We start from the raw sequence: 18,382 nt of genomic DNA on the forward strand, positions 1-18,382 counted from the left end.
TCCCCAAGCGCTGTGTGTGTGTGTGTGTGTGTGTGCGCGCGTGTGTGTGTCCGCGCGCACACCTACACCCGCTGGAACTCGCTTTCTCGGGGCGGGGGGGTAAGGGCATAACGCCGTCCGCAGCTGATTTCCTCTCAGTTGCCAGCCAGAGGGGCCTTCCCGGGAAACGCGTGGGCATCGTTCAAGGTGCCGTGGAGCTGCGGAAGAGTGCATGCACCCGGCAGGCAGCTGATATATATTGAACATCTCAATGTGCCTAGCGCCTTGCCCGGACTTGACCACCTTCCATCCTTTTCACAGCCTGTAAGGAAGGTGGAACGACAGCCGTACCCAGAACTCTTGACTTGCCCGAGGTCATAGGGCTTGGGAGCGGTAGAGCTTGGATTCCAACCCAGGTCTCCCGAGCTATCCGGCTGAGCTGAAAGAAAGGGAACACCTTAGAACTAGGTTAAGAAACACACAGAAGAACTAAAGACCATCAAGATAAAGGCTATGGGCAAAGCATTTGGAATTAACAGGAAAAAAAAAAGAGTTTGTGAAATCTCCCATCACTTAATTTCAAATCTAAGATTGCATTTACACTGCCTTCTACGTCTGGCTCTGGGGACGAGATGTTGGGGGGGTGGAGAGAAGACCGTGCCAGGGCTGCGCAGAGGCGCCTGGGGACACCTTCTCAGCGGATTCACCTGCTGGGGGGTGGGGTGGTGGCGGTGAGGAGAAGCTGTGGAGGGAACTCAGTTGTTATTCATCACCAATGTTTGTCATTCCATCACCTCACCTCTTCTTGTGGATTCCATCTCTTTCCTTTACTCCGTGTTTTGTCCAAGAGGACAGTGGTCAAATTGAAGCTGGTCCAGCTGCCATCACTGTGTTTCACCCAGCGTCTTGGCATTAGGTGGTCCTGTGCTTCGGTGACTGTTAGGAACTGCAAGGGCAGTCTGGGTTATTGCTTGGAGAGGTGAGTTCTGGTGGGCTGGTGTTGAGTTGACAATTGCTGTCACAACCAAGAAGGCATCTAGAGTGGTAGCCAAGCACCAGGCTTTTCCTTAAGGGGCAAGGTAGCAAGAAGCAGGGGCCTTGGGAAGTGAAAAAGGAAAGGCATTTTGGGGCTGTCCAGCAGCCCAACTTTGGAAAAGCATTTCAGCTTAGTATTTGGATGCTTTGGGTGGTGCCATAGAAGACTTCACTAGAGAAAGAACAGAGAGGCAGAAAACGATGGAAAGATGCTCTGTAACTCACTTCATTTAGGTTTGAAAGCTCTTTGAGCCGTGTTCTTTGATGGTGAGCTAAAAAAGTGTGAGAAGGGAGAGTCTCCGCATGAGAACCCCATGAAGCCCTCGGAAAAACGGAGATGAAGTCTTAGTTTATCATGGCCAGGCTGTGGGCAAGGCTTGGAGAGGGAAACGCTGGACTGTGGAGCTTCAGTGCTAGTCTCATTGTGGTAGCCACACTTTCCCACCTTTTCCTTTGGTGGCTTGTTCACGTCTAAATTGGGCCCTTTACCACCCTTTAAAGGTGGTAAAGCAGAGCCCCTTTTGAAGATGCATATGTGGGGGCGTTCTTTGGAAGGATGTTTTGTTAACTGGCTGGTAATGTAGGTCAGGAGAGGGAAATGCAGGGAGAGTGGAGAAGCGGGGAAGAAGGCAGTTGTACTGAGAATCAGGGAGCGGAGTTCCATCCCCAGAGGTCTGCGGCTGCTTGGTGACCTGGGGACAAGTTGCTATACTTCCCTGGGAATGTCAGTATCTTCAACTTTCTTTATTTAATAATAATTGTCTAACCAACCTCAGAGGGCTGTTGAGGATCAAAGGGGAAGTGTTTTCATGGACTCATCAGACACTTCTTGAGCAAGTCCATAACATCAGTACCCAGGGAGAACCGGCATTCTCTCAGGGATGCTGCTGTGTGTGGAGGCCTTGTCGTGTAGGCAGGAAGTAATGGCATAGAGAGAAGCAGTTTAGTGGTTGTAAGAGGGGACAAGGAGGTCTCCAGAGGTGCTTGGGCTGGTCTGGAAGGCTAAGCATTTACAGAATTTTGCAAATGGCAGGGTGCCTCATAGTGTGTAGTTATGGTGGGTGGCCTAGAGCTCTTGAGTCCATCGGAACTGCCTCCGAATAGCTTCAAAGCTGTGTGATCCTCAGCGGGGTAACTACTCTGAGCCTCCATTTCCCCATTGGTGAAATGGGCATAGTCACATTATTCTGGGGATTTAGTGATGTAAGGCACTTAGCAGATATTACTACAAATGGAAAGTATTATTATTGGAGTTACCTTTTAGGCTGAAGAGATTCTATTTGGGTGCCTTGGGCCAGTGCTTCTCAAATATTCTTAGGCATATGACTCATCTGGGGATCTTGCTAAAATGCAGATTCTGATCCAGGAGGTCTGGGGTGGGCCCTGAGATTCTGCTTTTCTCACCAGTTCTAAGTTCTGTCAGTGTTACTTGTTCAGAGACCACACTTTGGGTACTAGGCCCCAGGCCTCTCTTAGGTCTGGGGAGCACTGTGCTTAAAGAGATGATGGGGAGGGTTGGGCCCTCTGGGCAGTTTGGTTGTTGCTGGGGCAAAGATAGCTTGGGCTTGGTTCCGGCAGGGTTAATGGATCTAACTTCCTTCAAGTGCCTTAGACCAGCTTCCTGGAAGAAGCTCTTCCTGGCCAGACGACCAAATGGCGCCTACTCTCCCCACATGCTGCGCTACATTCTAGGAGTAAGGAACAGCATGTGCAAAGGTCAGGTGTCATGAAACAGCTCAGTGTGTTCAGGCACTGATCTAAGAGCTGTTGGGAGCATGAGTATTATGAGAAGGGCTGGGGCAGGGAGGCCGAGCTCTGTCCCTGAGAATGTTATTTGTCAGGATAGGCTAAGCTTATCCTATCCTGCAACTCCAAAGCAACTCCAGCATCCTCATAGCTTAACCCGATCAAGGGTAGCTGTCCCTTATCCTCTTTGTCCCTGCAGGTCGGCAGAGGGCCAAGTTGCCAGAACTTTGCCCATCTTGAAGTCACACCATTTGGAAAATGTGACCTCTCTAGTCACCGGTGCAGGAGGAGATTGTGGGAGAGTTGCTCGCTGGCTCCTCTGTGCCTCGCTCTGGAACTGATGTATCGCCTGCGCGTGCCCACAGCCCATTGGTCAGACCTCCCTGGGAGGGGGCTGGGGAAGGATGCAGGGTGGCCTGTGTGAATGGAAAGTTCAGAGGACATCACTGTCTCTCCCACAAAGGCCTTGTTACGGACCTTAAGCTTTGTTCCCAAGGCCAGAGTTTCTCAAATGGGAGTAATATGTGAATTCCTTTAAAGGAAACAAAATGTTGCAGATTCCCAGTGGCAACTTGATTTATTTTTATTATAATGCAGTTCAAAGATGTAGTGGCATGAAATAGGTCTGTACTTGCTTGGAGCTTGCATAGGACTATAAAAACCAAACAAGTATATATGCAAAAATATCAACACAGCCACAAATCGAGAAAATCAAATGAACTGGATGAAATTGGTGTGATGGATGAAGTTATTTTTGCTACAATGAAATCACTGTTTCTGATTTTAAAAACAACTGATCAGGTCTTGCGAATTTAGTGTGCTATGTCTTGTGCTACATGGGTTGCCTGATGGCTGGGTTCTTATTAGGTCTCTTTGTTAAGTCTGATTTGGGATGTTCTTATTAGCCTGTGACATATTTCCGGTCGCTAAGTATATCATAAACGCACAAAAACAGTCTGTGAAACTACGGGCAGTACTTAGCGTAACATGTTTGTTCACATGATCCAGACTATGTTTCTGTTGATTTTTCTATGGATAATCTTTTTTTTTTTAAATTTTTTTTAAGATTTTATTTATTTGACAGAGAGAGAGAAATCACAAGTAGGCAGAGAGGCAGGCAGAGAGAGAGAGAGAGAGAGGGGAGGAAGCAGGCTTCCTGCAGAGCAGAGAGCCCGATGCGGGGCTCGATCCCAGGACCTTGGGATCGTGACCTGAGCTGAAGGCAGAGGCTTTAACCCACTGAGCCACCCAGGCGCCCCTCTATGGATAATCTTGAAAAAGATTATCACAGAAATGAAAGCACAAAGTTAAACAAACATAATTGGAGAGAACTGGCAAACCCCTGGAATGTGTCAGAGGATCCTAGAGTATTTGAGAAGCAGGTGGAAAAAAACCCTGGAGTGTTTAATGAAGGAGGCAGATGACCGGCTTTGTGGCTCAGAGATACTGCTTGGCCAGGCGTGGGTAGGTTAGTGGAGGGCCAGAGACAGGGGTTGGGTAGAGGTAGGGGTTGGGTGAGGAAGGGGGGTGGGGGTTCAGGTCCCACGTGCTAAGGGGAGGCACGGAGGCAGTACGTAGTTATGGAAGAGGAGAGATGGTGCCAGATTTGAGAGAGATTGGGAGGTGGAATCCACAGGACTAGGAGACTGGCTGGGGGAGGTGTGGGGAGGGAAGAGGAGTCAGAGATGCCTCATCACCATGCGGTCAGGATGGCTGACGGTGCCACTGACCAGAGTGAGGGCCACCTGTGTCCATAGGAAGCACAGAAGAGCTCCAGGCTGGAGCTGGGCTACCTACCATCTTTCCTGATTGGCTTGAGCTTTCCTGAACCGAGTTCTGAGAACGGCAGTGTCTTGTAGTGTCTGTTTTTTCCTCTCCAGGACTTTTCGTTAGTGCTCGTTTGGATGGTAGGATTGGCTTTGTTAGCCTTTCTGATGTGCTGGCTACTCCTGACCTGTTGGAGCAGGTTCTCTGTGGCCCGATTAGGCACATCCTCTGTGTCTTCTCTGTGTTTCGAGAAAGTGAAAAATATTTGAGAAAATCGTGGATGGTTCTGAGAGAGAAGCTGTCAGACCATATAAAATGAGACTGGTTATCTGCTTTTGGTTTTTAAAAGCACCAAGTCTGTTTATCTTTTCCTTTTTTTTTCTTTTCTTTTTTTTTTTTTGGACAGAGATACTCAAAATTCTCCAAAGAGAGAACAGGTGTGGTGCAGGTTAAATGATCTCTGGGTAATTATGTAACAAGGAATCTGGAAACTCTGCCCTCAGGGGAAGCCGTGGGCAGAGAACGAGAGGGCACCCAAACAGACACACCAATGGAAAGGTCACAAACTGAAGACAAATCACTGGGGTGGCCAGAGTGAGATCTTATGTGAATTAAAGTTATGGGCAGGAAATAATTTAAAATGTGACCTGGTGTTTCCTCTTTGTGTGAGTTATTAACCTAATCTACCTGATGGAAGCTCCAGGAGCAAGCTGCCAGAAGTGGTTTCCGTTTGTGTGTTCTCACTCATAACCAACTGCTACTTATCTCTTGGCCTCCGCACAGCCATGACCTTCGTGGCAGAGCTTCTGACGTCCTCCAGGGTACCCAGACTCCGCTACATCTCTTTGGAACTGGTGACAAATGGTCTGTAAGGAAGTGCTGACCTGTCATCTCCAGAGACCACATGCTACCGGAGCACAGGCACTGTGTCTTTTCATCTCGGACTCCCCCCAAGACTCGTGGAGCGTTTTTCCTAAGAGCTAGCTCCGTACCCGTGAGCTAGTCCAGGGCACCTTTGGGAACCATTGCTAGGCATCAGGGCTGGTCGGAGGAGCAGATGTCCCTGGCCACAGTGGCCTGGTTTTTGGAATGTCTCTTCTGGGAATAGGTTGGGTGAAGCTGGTGTTCTATGTAGTTCAGACGCTGTGTTAACTTTCGATGGGCTGTAACCAGAATCCTCGAGTCCCTCCATCTGTGGCAGACAGCCTGTGCTCCCCAGATATCCGTGTGCTCCTCTTCTTTAGCAGATGCTATCAGCCCTGGCCTTAGTTCCTGTTCTTATGGTTCCCCTACAAGCCGCTGCAACTGCGTTTGAGGGCTTTCTCCGGCTATAGGAGACTGGCTTGCCCTTTCTTGGAGAAAGCTAGAGGTGCTGGAGAGTTAATGCCCCTGGAGCCACCCCCAACCCCTCATGGAGGAAAATGGGTGGGTGAATATCACAGTTACCTTGCCCCTATGGTGGGACAACCCTCGGGCCTGTCCTACCCGTTCCCCCAGAAGGTTCCTCTCCGAGCCGAGCCCAGGTTGTCCACAATAGCGGCCAGCTTGCCTGCGCTGCTGTAGAGCCTCATCGCTTCATCCTCCTGCAGCACGTGCTGGGGTCACCTCCCAGCTCAACTCAAATCCTGACCCAGGCTCTGCTTTTGGGAGAGTCCAACCCAAGACCCTTTTGGGTTGAATGGGGACACTGGACTCTGGGTGGAAGTGCTGTGGGCTGCTTCTCTCTCTCTTTTTTTAAGATTTTGTTTATTTATTTAACAGAGATCACAAGTAGGCAGAGAGGCAGGCAGAGAGAGAAAGAGAAGGAAGCAGGCTCCCTGCTGAGCAGAGAGCCCAACGGGAGGCTCGATCCCAGGACCCTGAGATCATGACCTGAGCCGAAGGCAGCGGCTCAACACACTGAGCCACCCAGGTGCCCCTGGGCTACTTCTCTTGCTTAGTCCACATGGAATTCTTAGGGGTAAGAATTCTTCTTATGTAGCTGCTGAGCTTGGCCTTTGAGGCCCTTACCTACCTGCCACGTGGCGCCAGCTCTGTCCATGTGGGGTACCAACACTGAAGTCAGTCCATCCTCCATTTCCCCATCCTGTGCTGATGCCTGAGAGCTCGGGATCTTACACTTGTGACCTCCTTTAATGCTTCCAGTGTCCAAACTTGTTCTCCCTTCAGTGGTTTGATTAATATCAAAATACAATTTATTTATGTGTTTCTGTTTTTTTAGGTCATCTGGAATCCAAATTCATTTCACTTCCAATTATTAACCAATTATTTCAGTACTGAGTAAAAATGATTCTTTCTGATTAGTTCGTAATGATCTTGTATTATACATCAAACTCTCATGCAAGGTGGTATCTATTTTGAGGCCACAGTTTTTCTTTTTTCCTCAAATCCAGCTATTCTTGTGTAAGTACCAAGATCTTGCAACTGGAGTTCCATAATATATTTTACTATCTTCATTACTCATTCTCATCTCTCTCCTGTCCTCCCTCAAAAATTGCATCAGTACTTAAATGGCATCAAATCTACAAATTACAATTGTAAAGAACTGATTTTTTTTTTGAGAGAGAGAGAGTGAGAGAAAGAGAACATGCAAGTGAGTTGGGGAGAATAGGGAGAGGGAGAATCCCAACCAGGATTCATGCCCAGCATGGAGCTTGACCTCACGACCCTGAGATCATGACCTGAACTGAAATCAAGAGTTGGACACTTAACCAACTGAGCCACCCAGGTGCCCTAGGAAGAATGGATACATTTAACTGATGAAGACTTCATATTCTGGAATGGAAAGTCATGTAAATTTGCTCATCAGTGTCTCTGACTGGCACTAGACATCACTAGCCCCAACATCATAGTCTTCCCTTAGATGATTGACACTTGTTAGTAATAACATGTTTATATTGTGAGTCTGGATAAAAAGATGATGTCCGTAATCTTCAGTGAGCTCTATGTACACTGTTGATGTAGAACAAAATAAAAGGACACCACAGCCCTGGGCAGGGTCTTACCTTGTGTTTGAGTTAAAAAAACCAAAATCATTGGCCATATTAATTCAAGAAGGAAAAGGAGACAGAAAGCAATTGCGTATATTAGATTGAAGCTCCATTTTCTTTTTGGAACTTGAAGTCAACTGATGACTAAGGATTGCAGACCCCCACCCCGTAATGTAATTTTGAAGAAGCTCCTTTGTAAAGTTTTAAGTCTACTGTGTGTTGGCTATTTGAACCTTGGAGTGCTTTCCCTCTAATGTCACTAGTATTAATTTAGAATTCAAAGAAGTTGATCATTTTCTACAAGAATGGCATAGCTGAAGATGTCTTGCTGGTTTTGAAGATGGTATTTTTCCAGAGTTGTCCCATAGTGTGAAAGGTAAACAGGAGTCCACACTCACATTAAGGAGAAATAAAGAATAAATGAAAAAAATTTGAGAACCAGTTGAAAGACCCCTGTGGTTCCCATGCTCCCTGGAACATTTGTTAGTTATTGGCTTTTTTCCCCAGTTGCTTTGTCTACATTACAGAGCAAAGACAGCAGAGGCTGCCTGGTTCTCTTTTTTAGCTTGCTCTCTTCATCATGAGTACAAAGTAGGTGTCTTTGCGAAGCTGTTGGTGGAGAAGTGTTGGTGGAGAGGTGGAGAGGAGATGGGTAGGGAAACAGAGTGATAGCTCTCTTTATCTTGCCCCTCCCCCCACTGTTTGCTTGGCCATAAACAGGACTTGAGGGCTTTTAAGTAGTCTTAAGTGAAGATTTTAACAAAGAAAAAACATACATGATGGGTTTTTATTCTGTGGGGAGGAGGGAGTGGAATTTTAAATATCTGCCCATCCCGGGGGGGGGGGGACGAGGAAAGTTTTATATTCTCCATGCTGCCTTGAATAACTGTCAAAAATTCTCAGCAGTTTTTGGCTAGCTGGCTGCCTCGATCTGGAGGCTGGCATTGTGTTTTCTTAACCTACAATTAACTACCATCCACTCAAAATTCAACCAGTAACAGTCATATTCCTTGGTGCTTTTTAAGGAACTCTTTCTTAAAGGTTCTTACAGTTCTTTTCCTATCCTTGAAAACACCAGTTTTTAGTATAAAAGTCACAAAATTAGGTATTGGGAAATTTACTTACCGAGGGTCTCCTAGGCCACCCAGCCTAGGCACAGTAATTTTAATTAGTTTAAATTGAAACTGCAAATAGCCCCATGTAGTCAGTGCCCATTATATTAGCCGGTACAGAGCTGGAGGGCTGGGAGACAGGGGTTAGAGCATCAGGTAAACATTGTAACACCAATAGTGGTAAGCTGGGAGGGAAGCAGCCGCAGTTTGGTGAGTGAGGGGGATGGAGCGGTTGAGGATCTTCATGGAAGACATCTTGGGGAAATGACATTAGATGATCGATTGCAGACCAGACCAAAGGTAGGAAAGATGGTGTGTGTGAGGGAAATAGTTTGAACACACTTTAGGCATTTCTGGGTAATTAATTGCCCCCTCCTTTTTAAAAAAAGATTTTATTTATTTATTTGACAGAGATATCACAAATGGGCAGAGAGGCAGACGGAGGGAGAGGGGGAAGCAGGCTCCCTGCTGAGGAGAGAGCCCAATGCAGGGCTCAATCCTAGGACCCTGGGATCATGACCTGAGCCAAAGGCAGAGGCTTAACCCACTGAGCCACCCAGGTGCCCCAATTGCCCTTTGTTTTTAATGAAACATGAAAGAGGGAATTCTTCTGAGAATGAATTTGAAAAAACATGTCACAGAACACTCAGTGTTCCTTCTTATTTTGAGATTTAAAGGCCTTTCATAATTTTAGGCAATGGTTAAAGTTCATGTTCCCTGGAAACAGAACCTGAGCTCAGGATCCTTGTGTATATGATTTTGAGGGAGAGTTGTCAGGAGAAGGGAAGTAGGGGGAAGGGGGAGCAGGGGACACAGCTAAGCAAGGATGTGCTCTCAGCTGGAGAAAACCTCAGCCCGAGCCCACAGGAGTTCTGGAGCTTGCACTGCGCACAAAGCTGGGCTGTCCTGGGTGAGGGATGGGTCTTTGGTATCCTTCCCTGTCCCCATCGGTCACTGATTGTGGGCCACACTGGTGAAAGTGGCGGTGGCTGTGTAACCTCCTGGTTGGGTGTCTCCAGTCAGCAGAGGGTAATTCTGGAAACGAGAGTAGTGGTAACCGTTTAATAGCCAATGTTGGTAAGAACTGGTGGGTGGGGGCCGCCGCCTGGTAGGGGGATCGAGCTGGGCACCTCCATCCAGGACTGTGCTGACCCTCGAGAACGTAGATAACTGAGGAACGTGGATAACTGAGTACTTTAGATAGACTTGGGGGCAGAAACAGATAGAAGGTGTAGTATTTCTTTGGTCATCCTGGAACTTCCTGGCGATTGTGGACTCAGCCGATAGGTTGTTGTCATTAACACAATTACGGAACTGTTGGGTTCTTTCATGCAACACCTGTTTATCGCCAGCCTACCGCCTGCCTGCCATTGGGTCTGTGGGCTTGGAATCTTGCCAAGTGAGGTCCATTTATTTAGTAGACACCGTCCCTGCCAATGACATATTTAATGTCAAAGAGCTCATTGCAAGGGATCCTGGAGAAGCTTAACCACAGAAGCTGCCAAGGTTTACTCTTATCAAGGTTCTGAAGACACCAGTCTTGGCTAAAACATTTATAAATGATGCTCTCAAAAGACCTACGTGAAGCAGTTGGGCTCTTTGAAGGAACCTTATACATTTTCTGCCCACTGAGGTTGGCTACTGCTGCTTCTTTCTTTCTTTTTTTGCTTTTTTAAGATTTATTTATTTATTTTAGAGAGAGAGTGACAGAGTGCGTGCGCATGCGCCCACGAGAACACGACAGGAGCAGGGGAGGAGAATCTCAAGCAGACTCGCTACCAGGCACAGAGCCCCACAATCCCAAGAGCATAACCTGAGTCAAACAAACGCCCAGCTGACTGAGCCACCCAGGTGCCCCAGAGGTTGGCGTCTTAGCAGAGGAGCTGGCTGGCCATGGTGCCACCGTCGTCAGTGTGATTTAACCATGACGGACTGAGTGCTTACAGGCGCAGATGACCTTATGCCTGTCACCTTGTTACGGTCTTCACGGCCATCCCCCTGGGAGGTGATGGTGGTCATGCAGGCCCCCATGGCAGAAAGGACCGGAGTGTACTCTACCAGCAGAGATGAGGACCAGGTCCCTCTGGGCTCTGGCACTCAGGGTGGGTCCTGGGCCCACTGCGAGAGCTTTCTGGGGCCTGGTCTTGGCACGGTGACTTCCCTACTTTTAGATGAGAGGAAAACCAAATCCTGTTTGGATTCCCTAAAGTAAGAAAAGTTTGTACCTCAAGTTTTACCCCTACATCACTCCGTTTGGAATCTTAATACACTTTAGGGAGTTGTGTTTTAGATCATCCTGTCTATGGGGATAGCAGGAAAAAGCTCACTTGTTTATTGCCAGCGACACGAATACTCTGTGACTTTATTTTGCCCAGTTGGGATGCTGGCTGCTTTAACAATTAGGGCAGAGCTAAACTGAGGCTGCTTTGCTTAGGTCCTGTTGATGAGTTGGCGTCTTGCTCTGTTTCCTTTTGTTGGTCCCAGGAGTTTTGCTTTATTCCACGGTTACAACTGACATCTCTAAATTTGTCTGAGGCCATTGACACTTTGTGTTCTTACTAATTGGCTGTGTGGCCTTGGGCCCATTGTGTACCCCTTTGTCTACATTTGTTTCTGAAAACCAAGGGTGTTGGGTTATTGGCCTTTTGGTTCTAACATACAAAGAGTTTCACCCACACAGTCTCTGCTCCCACACATCCTCCTTAGGATCCTCTTAGGATCCTCCTTTGCATCCTTCTTAGAGTGGGTCCAAGGCATTTCTTCTGTTTACAAAGGATGCATATTTCAACATAAGCAATTCCTGAGAATTTTTACCAGTAAACCCCATCAATTGTGTAATGACTGCATCTTCAATATTTATGGAAAGTTATTCCTCCATCTGATGTTCCCAGTCCTCAGATAAAGAACGCAGTGGAGCTAATCAGGTATTTCTTCCTGAGGGAACTTTGGTAATATGTATCTTTCATGGACTCCATCCATTTTATTAACTTGTCTTCTTTATTGGCATATAATAATTCATAGTATTCCCTTATCATTATTTTATGTAAAAGGCCTCAGTACTTTTCCAGATATGTTGTCACTCCTGAATATAAGGGAAACATCTATTGTTTCCAAAACATGTATTTTTTGGAAACATCTCCTTTTAAGTTGCTTTACTTGCTTGCTATTTAATTATATGGTGTACATGGTGGTTGTCTGATCAAGAGGTCAAAATCATTTAAAAAGGGCTTTTAAGGAATCCACGGGCTCCCTGGTCCTGTATAATAATGCTTAGTGGAGGTGTCTACCGGCCCTGGAGGTGAACAGCTGATAAACAAGGGGTCAGAGTCTGCAGGACCAGGCATTTTCAGATGGTTCAAATATTCCCAGTGTCTCTGCATCAGTCTGAGGTCCATCCAAACCGAAACAGGAAGATGAGAAAGGGGATACATGTGCTCGGTCTCTCTAGAAGAAAGAAGATGGATTTTGCTTGTAGAATTATTTCTGCCGCCTCCCCTAGAGAAATGGACTGTGGTGTAACTCTATCTAGCCCAGAGTGTTTAGATATTGTTAGGACACAGGTCATTGGAGACTGGTGATCTGTGGAAGGCCTTTGGGTGACCAGTCAGGAAAATATGAGGTCTTAGAGGCATCGAGTCAGTTGGAGATTGTCCTTTGTCCTTCCAAAGAGCCTCCCTGAGCAGCAAAGAGAAAAGCAAAATTCAACCCAAATCAAGTTTCTTGGGCCACAGCAGACAATTGGGATTAAAAATCCAGTCATAGAAAACAACAGCCTGGTCTGAGAGCCATGCCCTGTTGGAATTTTACTGAGTGAGAGGTGACACCTCGGGGATGAGATCGTGGGTGAGTTGGGGTGTGTTGGGAGGAAACAGTAAACCCAGGGGTGAGACAGAAGGATAAGCTGTCCCCAGGGGAAGCTTCCTTCAAAGCAACCCAGCATTGGATGTCGCAATGAGGCAGAGCCTGAGCGACAGGGTAGCATCTGGTGAGCCTCAGCAAACCCAGAGCTGAAGGGAAAAGCGAAGCATAAAAGCTTCATGTGATGAAATCATCAGAAAGTGGGAGAAGGGTTCATCTGGAGGAAAAGCTGTTGGAGAGAAATGGTATTCTTGTGGTCCCTGGATTGTCTGAGGCCTCACTGGCCCTGGGAGCAAATGAGGCCACATTAATATTAATGCCCAGCTCGGAGTTATGTGGCCCCTCCTGCTTACACAGGACCTCAGCCAGTGTCCTCTGAGTCCCCAGGACAGGGTGTCACCTGTGCTCAGGTACACGGCAGCTCCTACTCTTTCTCCAACAGTTAAGTCACTCCTCACTCCCCCACCCCTGCTGTCCGTGTGCCCCCAGGACCCCACATCACCCTCTTCTGCTGTGCTGGGGAAGGCGGGATGGCTGCCTCTGTTTACTCTTGTATCTTGTCATCTGGGTCGCAGAGCCTCACACAGGCTTTCAAAACCCAGCTCCTTCCGTGTCCCTCATTAACCCTGTGCTCCGAGGATCGGAAGGGCGGGTGCAGAAGCCATTCCACGGCCTCTTTGCCACCGCCTCTCATCTTTTTTCTTCCTCCCAGGTGTCTGGTGCGTGTGCACAAAACACCACCTCCTCTTCCCTCTTAGCTTGCTCCCTCGGCAACCGGTGCACGTACATTCCAGAGAAGTAAACCCGCCCCTAGGTGACAGCCGTCCCTGGATCCCACCTTGCAAGGGGTTGCGTCACGCCGCCATGCTTTCAGTGATAATCAAGGGGATGTGCACCAGTCCGAGGACTTCATAACCTCCCCCGTCATGGTCTGCCAGCCACTTCGGTGATGCAAAAGGTAGTCTGCAGCAAGGCTTCTTTAACTTCCAGATGCATCTGACCACCTGGGGATTGTGTTCAAATGCGGAATCTGATGCTGCAGGTGTGGGCTGGGGCCTGGAATGCTGCATTTCCAACAAGCTCCCAGGTGAGTGCAGTGCTGTGGGGCCACTCTGGGTCGTCGAAGTGGTCCTTCCCTCCTTTGCTTCTGTTGGCTGCACTTCAGTGAGAACTCAGGCAAGGGAGCTCTGACTGGACTTTCGGTTTCACGGCACTGGTCGCATTGTGTTTTAATTACATACCATACGTTCCTTACTCCCATTGGGAAAATAAAGGTACTGTGGGTTCGGATACTACTTTCAGGAATTGGTTTGTGGGCCACTTTGAAATTGCTGATAGCTGACTGGCATTCCCAGAAGGATACTCTGGAACTTGTCTCTATATCTGTGTTTCTCAAGGTGCGGTCCTTGAACAAGCAGCGTAGGCTCACTTGGGACCTTGTTAGAGACACAGACTTTCAGGACCTACCCTAGACCTTGACTAGCTGAATTAGTTCCTGTATGTGAACACGGTTCGCAGGCGGTGTGTGTGTGCTCTAACACGTGAGAAGTCTTGCTCCATGGAACACGGTACATAGGGAATGGGAGGTGCTCGCTTAGCCAGTTTAGCCGGATGCTAAAGGAGGCACATCAATGACAGTAGGAAAGTTCCTACTTTCCTACTTTCTAATGACAGGAAGTTCCTCCCTTGGTCATCGGTCCTCTTTGTCGTGGAGTGTCCTGCGGTGTTTGGGGAGAGAGGAATATGCTTTCTGGCTTGCGTGAAACATGGAGGTTTTCCAGACACAATAAAACCAGCAGAAGAAGTGAGAAGTGTGGTGTGGTAATGAGGTGTGTAGTGTGTGCAGGGTGAGATCCGGGGAGCAGGGAGCGGGGAAACCAAGGGTGGGAGGAGTTCTTACCAAGAGGGTTGGGATGAGCCTTGAAAGTGAGGAGATATGTAAGCTTGTTCACTTGAAAATCCTCTCCTAACTAACTCATTGCAACTCCAAAGTAGCTGAGACAGTAAAGTTCTTCTTTTTTTGGAGGGGGGTGCGGGGTGGTATAAACAACAGTGTCTCCTAGTAACGGAGGCTAGAGGTCTGAAAACCAACTAGCAGTGTTGGTTCCTTCTGAGGGCCATGAGGTAGGATCTGGGGTAGGACTCTCTTCTTGGCTTGTGGGTGACCACCTTCATGTTCACATGGCATTCTCCCTGACGATTGTGTCCAAGGCAATGATCAGTTTTGCCTGGTCAGTATCCATTGTGCTTTCTTCTTTTTCTTCACTGGTTTCTACTTTGGTTGTTGTTGTTGTTAATTAAGTACAGTTGACACACAATATTAGATTAGTTTTGGGTGTACAACATAGTGATTTGACAAATCTAGATGTTATGCTGTGCTCACTCCAAGTGTAGCTACCATCTGTCACTGTACATCGCTATGACAATATCATTGACTCTATTCCCTGGGCTGTGTCTTTCATTCCATGACTGAAAGCATGTATCTCCTCCTCACTCTCCCCCATTTTGCCCATCCCCCAAACCCTCCCTTCTGGCAACCACCACTTTGTTCTCTGGATTAACGGATCTGATTCTGCTTCTTGTTTGTTTGTTTAGCAAATTCTGTCTTTAAATCAGTGAGTAGCTTAGGAAAGAAATATTGGGCATCTGTTAGGCAGGCTATAACAAAGACTGGCAAATATCCTTCACTCAGAGACCGTATAAGTTTCTTGTGCCAATAAGCTGGAAGGCACATAGGAAAGTTGGCATGAGTAGGTCAGCAGATTAAAAGACAACCCAGACCAGGGGTACCTCTGAGATGAGAGTTGGAAAGGGTCTTTTTAATTACTGTTTTTGATGTCTTGGTTCGTGTACTGCTGGTAATAAAGATTAAGTAGCGACAGCATTGATTAGAGACTGAAGTGTCATCAGTAATGATGGCCAATAAATAGCACGGCAGGTTCATCTTATTACCTTACCTTTATTAATTTCTCTGGCTTTGATCAATATGGACATTGGCCAGGCTTGCAAGTTACAAAAACAGTAGCATTTTTGAGGTTTAGTGACTGGAGGCTGCATTCCAATTTTTTATTCGTTTAGAAAACCCTCCTTGGGATGTTTGCATAATCAAATGTAAGTTCACAAATGTTTCTCCTGCCTCATAATCTGCATATGAACAAAATGAGTTTGTTCCCAAACAGCCCCTGGAAAAAGCCCAGGACAAATGATTACTCAGTGAAAGGGAAAAAGATTCCAGCTGGTCCTTCTTCATCTTCTACAAAAGAATGGAAGTGAAAGTTTCTCAGTGCAGCGTCCTGGGGCCAAACGTGATCAATCTGGGGGAACCACTCAGAAATATGAGGTCAAGAAAAGGGAAAGTATTTTAGGAGGAACTTCCCTACTAGGAGAGGAGGTTCTATCCCACTAGATGCATTGACTTTCTTCCAGTCACTTTTTGTTTTTGTACTGCCTATTACCAGATGTTTTGAAACACCAATTTCCATTTCTTGTAGTACCCATAATTTGTAAAGGCTTAAAAAGTGATGATGTATTACTTACGCCCGATAGTAATTTGGTGTGATTCTCCCTTTCTTTTTCTCGTGTGTCATTATAGCTCTCTAGGAACCAAGGTGAGAATTCCAAAGTTAGTGTTGACCTCAGACATAGTTTTTCTTTGTTAGACATATGGGTTAGGATTTAAAAATGACTAGGAAGAGGTACACTCTTTTTGTTCTGACTAAAAAAGATAAGTAAAAGATTAATTTTGCAGGATAGTTTCTTTCTTTCTTTCTTTCTTCCTTTCTTTTTTTAAAATTTTTTCAATTTATTTATTTTCAGAAAAACAGTATTCATTATGTTTTCACCACACCCAGTGCTCCATGCAATCCGTGCCCTCTATAATACCCACCACCTGGTACCCCAACCTCCCACCCCCCCCCCCCGCCACTTCAAACCCCTCAGATTGTTTTTCAGAGTCCAGAGTCTTTCTTTCTTTCTTTCTTTCTTTCTTTCTTTCTTTCTTTCTTTCTTTCTTTCTTTCTTTCTTTCATCTTTATCCTAAACTCCATGAATAGCCTTGTAAATGAAGTGTTATTATGCAGGAAACTGGGTTAAGGTGACTTCCCATCACTGTGGTAGCTGGTCAGCATGACAAGGATGTAGGTCTGACCACTGTAGAATCAGGTTATGCTAGGTCATCTGAATCGTGGCGGCAGAGAGGAGATAGGATTGCTGGGGACCAAAGCCATTACAAGCAATAAGAGCAAAATGCCCGTGCAGTTACTGGCTCACACCAGGCAGAGGACCCTAGGATCAGGGAGCAGGAAGTACGTTTAGCCTCCCATAACTGCTATATGCTTCAGTTTGCTGGAGCGTTTCTCCTATTATCCCGTCCTTACTGGTTTCCTATTTCAATCACTACATGGATGGCAAATTCACCAGCTGAGTCACATTTAGCATTGTTTTCTCTTTGCTCTCGAGATGTACAATAGATTTGGGGGAATCCAAGGTTACAAGACCTGTTTCTTCCGAAGATGGAAGAAAACAAGCACATGCTGAGCACTTTCAGCACGAGTGAGGCTGGCAGGGTAGAGACTGAGGCTCAGAGAGACTATAAAACTTCCCCAAGGTCCCATGGCTAGGAAGAGCCTGGTAGAACCAGGGTTTAAGTGAGGTCTCTGACGCTGTGTTTAATGTTCTTCGAATGCCTCTAAAATGAAGCTATCACATGCTCTCCCTTGCCTGTATTAGTCCTTCTTTATAAACACTGCTTTGGCCAATTTCCTTGTGGTAGATGGATGTCTGTGGTCATGCTTTCTTCCACCTCTCCTATTTAATCTCTTTGGGAGGTCTGGGGTGTGATGTCCACTGAAGCTGAAAGGAGTAACCCTTGGTTGTCTCCAAGGAGAGCTGGCGGACTGAGACTTGGTATTCATGTTGGATGTTAGCGCTGGGAACTGGTTCCCCAAACCTGCAGTGCCTAGTATTGTTAATAGATGTGCTGAAGGGTGGACTAGATAGCTAGCAGCCAAGTGTCAGTATCTGTTTCAAGTATTCATGTGAAGTGTTGACTTAAGGAACAAACAGAGCTTCCGAGGAGGGAGCTGACTGTGAAAGTGAGGTCAGGGAAGGTCTGGAGACGGATGTGGGTCCCAGGTCTTACCAGTTGGTGAGGCTTGGGTGGATGTAAGGAGTGAGGGGGCTGTGGGTTTGGGATGGGTAGAGGTGCTGGATTATGGAGAGCCTTACATGTCAAGCTGAGGAGTTTCAGTTTGGCCCCCAAGAAGGTAATAAGGAGCCACCATAGGTTCTTGAGCAGAGGAGTGGCTCCACAAAAGCAGTGTTTGTTCTGCTGTTTGTGTATGTGGGGGGTTAGATTGATTCTGGGGAGAAACCCTATAAACATTTGTATTTAGGGTGTATGAGGCAAAAGCAGCAGTATTGTCAAGTCAAGGCCAATTTATGTTGCTATAGAAACTTAGAAAAACAGAGTGCTACAACAGCATCTTTTTCTGCGTCACTTTCTGGGAAGCGGCAGGTGACTGAGGACTGGGAATTAGGGTGTTTAATTTTCACTATCTATACCTTCTTTAACTATTTGTGGTTGATGTGGGGACACAGTAATGGTTATTTTTCTAGATAACTTTAGATTGAGCCACATGGAATTTCCATTCTTTTGCCCATCAAAATGGAAGTACTGGCAGTTTCATGTGGTTCCATTTAATCAGTTTTATAAATTGCTGGTGATAAGCAGACACAGGCTGGTCTTTGTCTTTCTGGTTGGCTTGATGGGGGTAGGTACCAGGACACTGCTGCTTCTAGTTAGTCTGAGTGTTCCACCGTGCTGCTGTTCTTGGGAGGTGAGGCTATTGCTGGAGACTGAGACCCAAAGTTGTGCTATATCCTTCCTCTCCCTAA

Source organism: Neovison vison, chromosome 6 (assembly GCF_020171115.1).
Source record: "Neovison vison isolate M4711 chromosome 6, ASM_NN_V1, whole genome shotgun sequence".
Classification (NCBI taxonomy): domain Eukaryota; kingdom Metazoa; phylum Chordata; class Mammalia; order Carnivora; family Mustelidae; genus Neogale; species Neogale vison.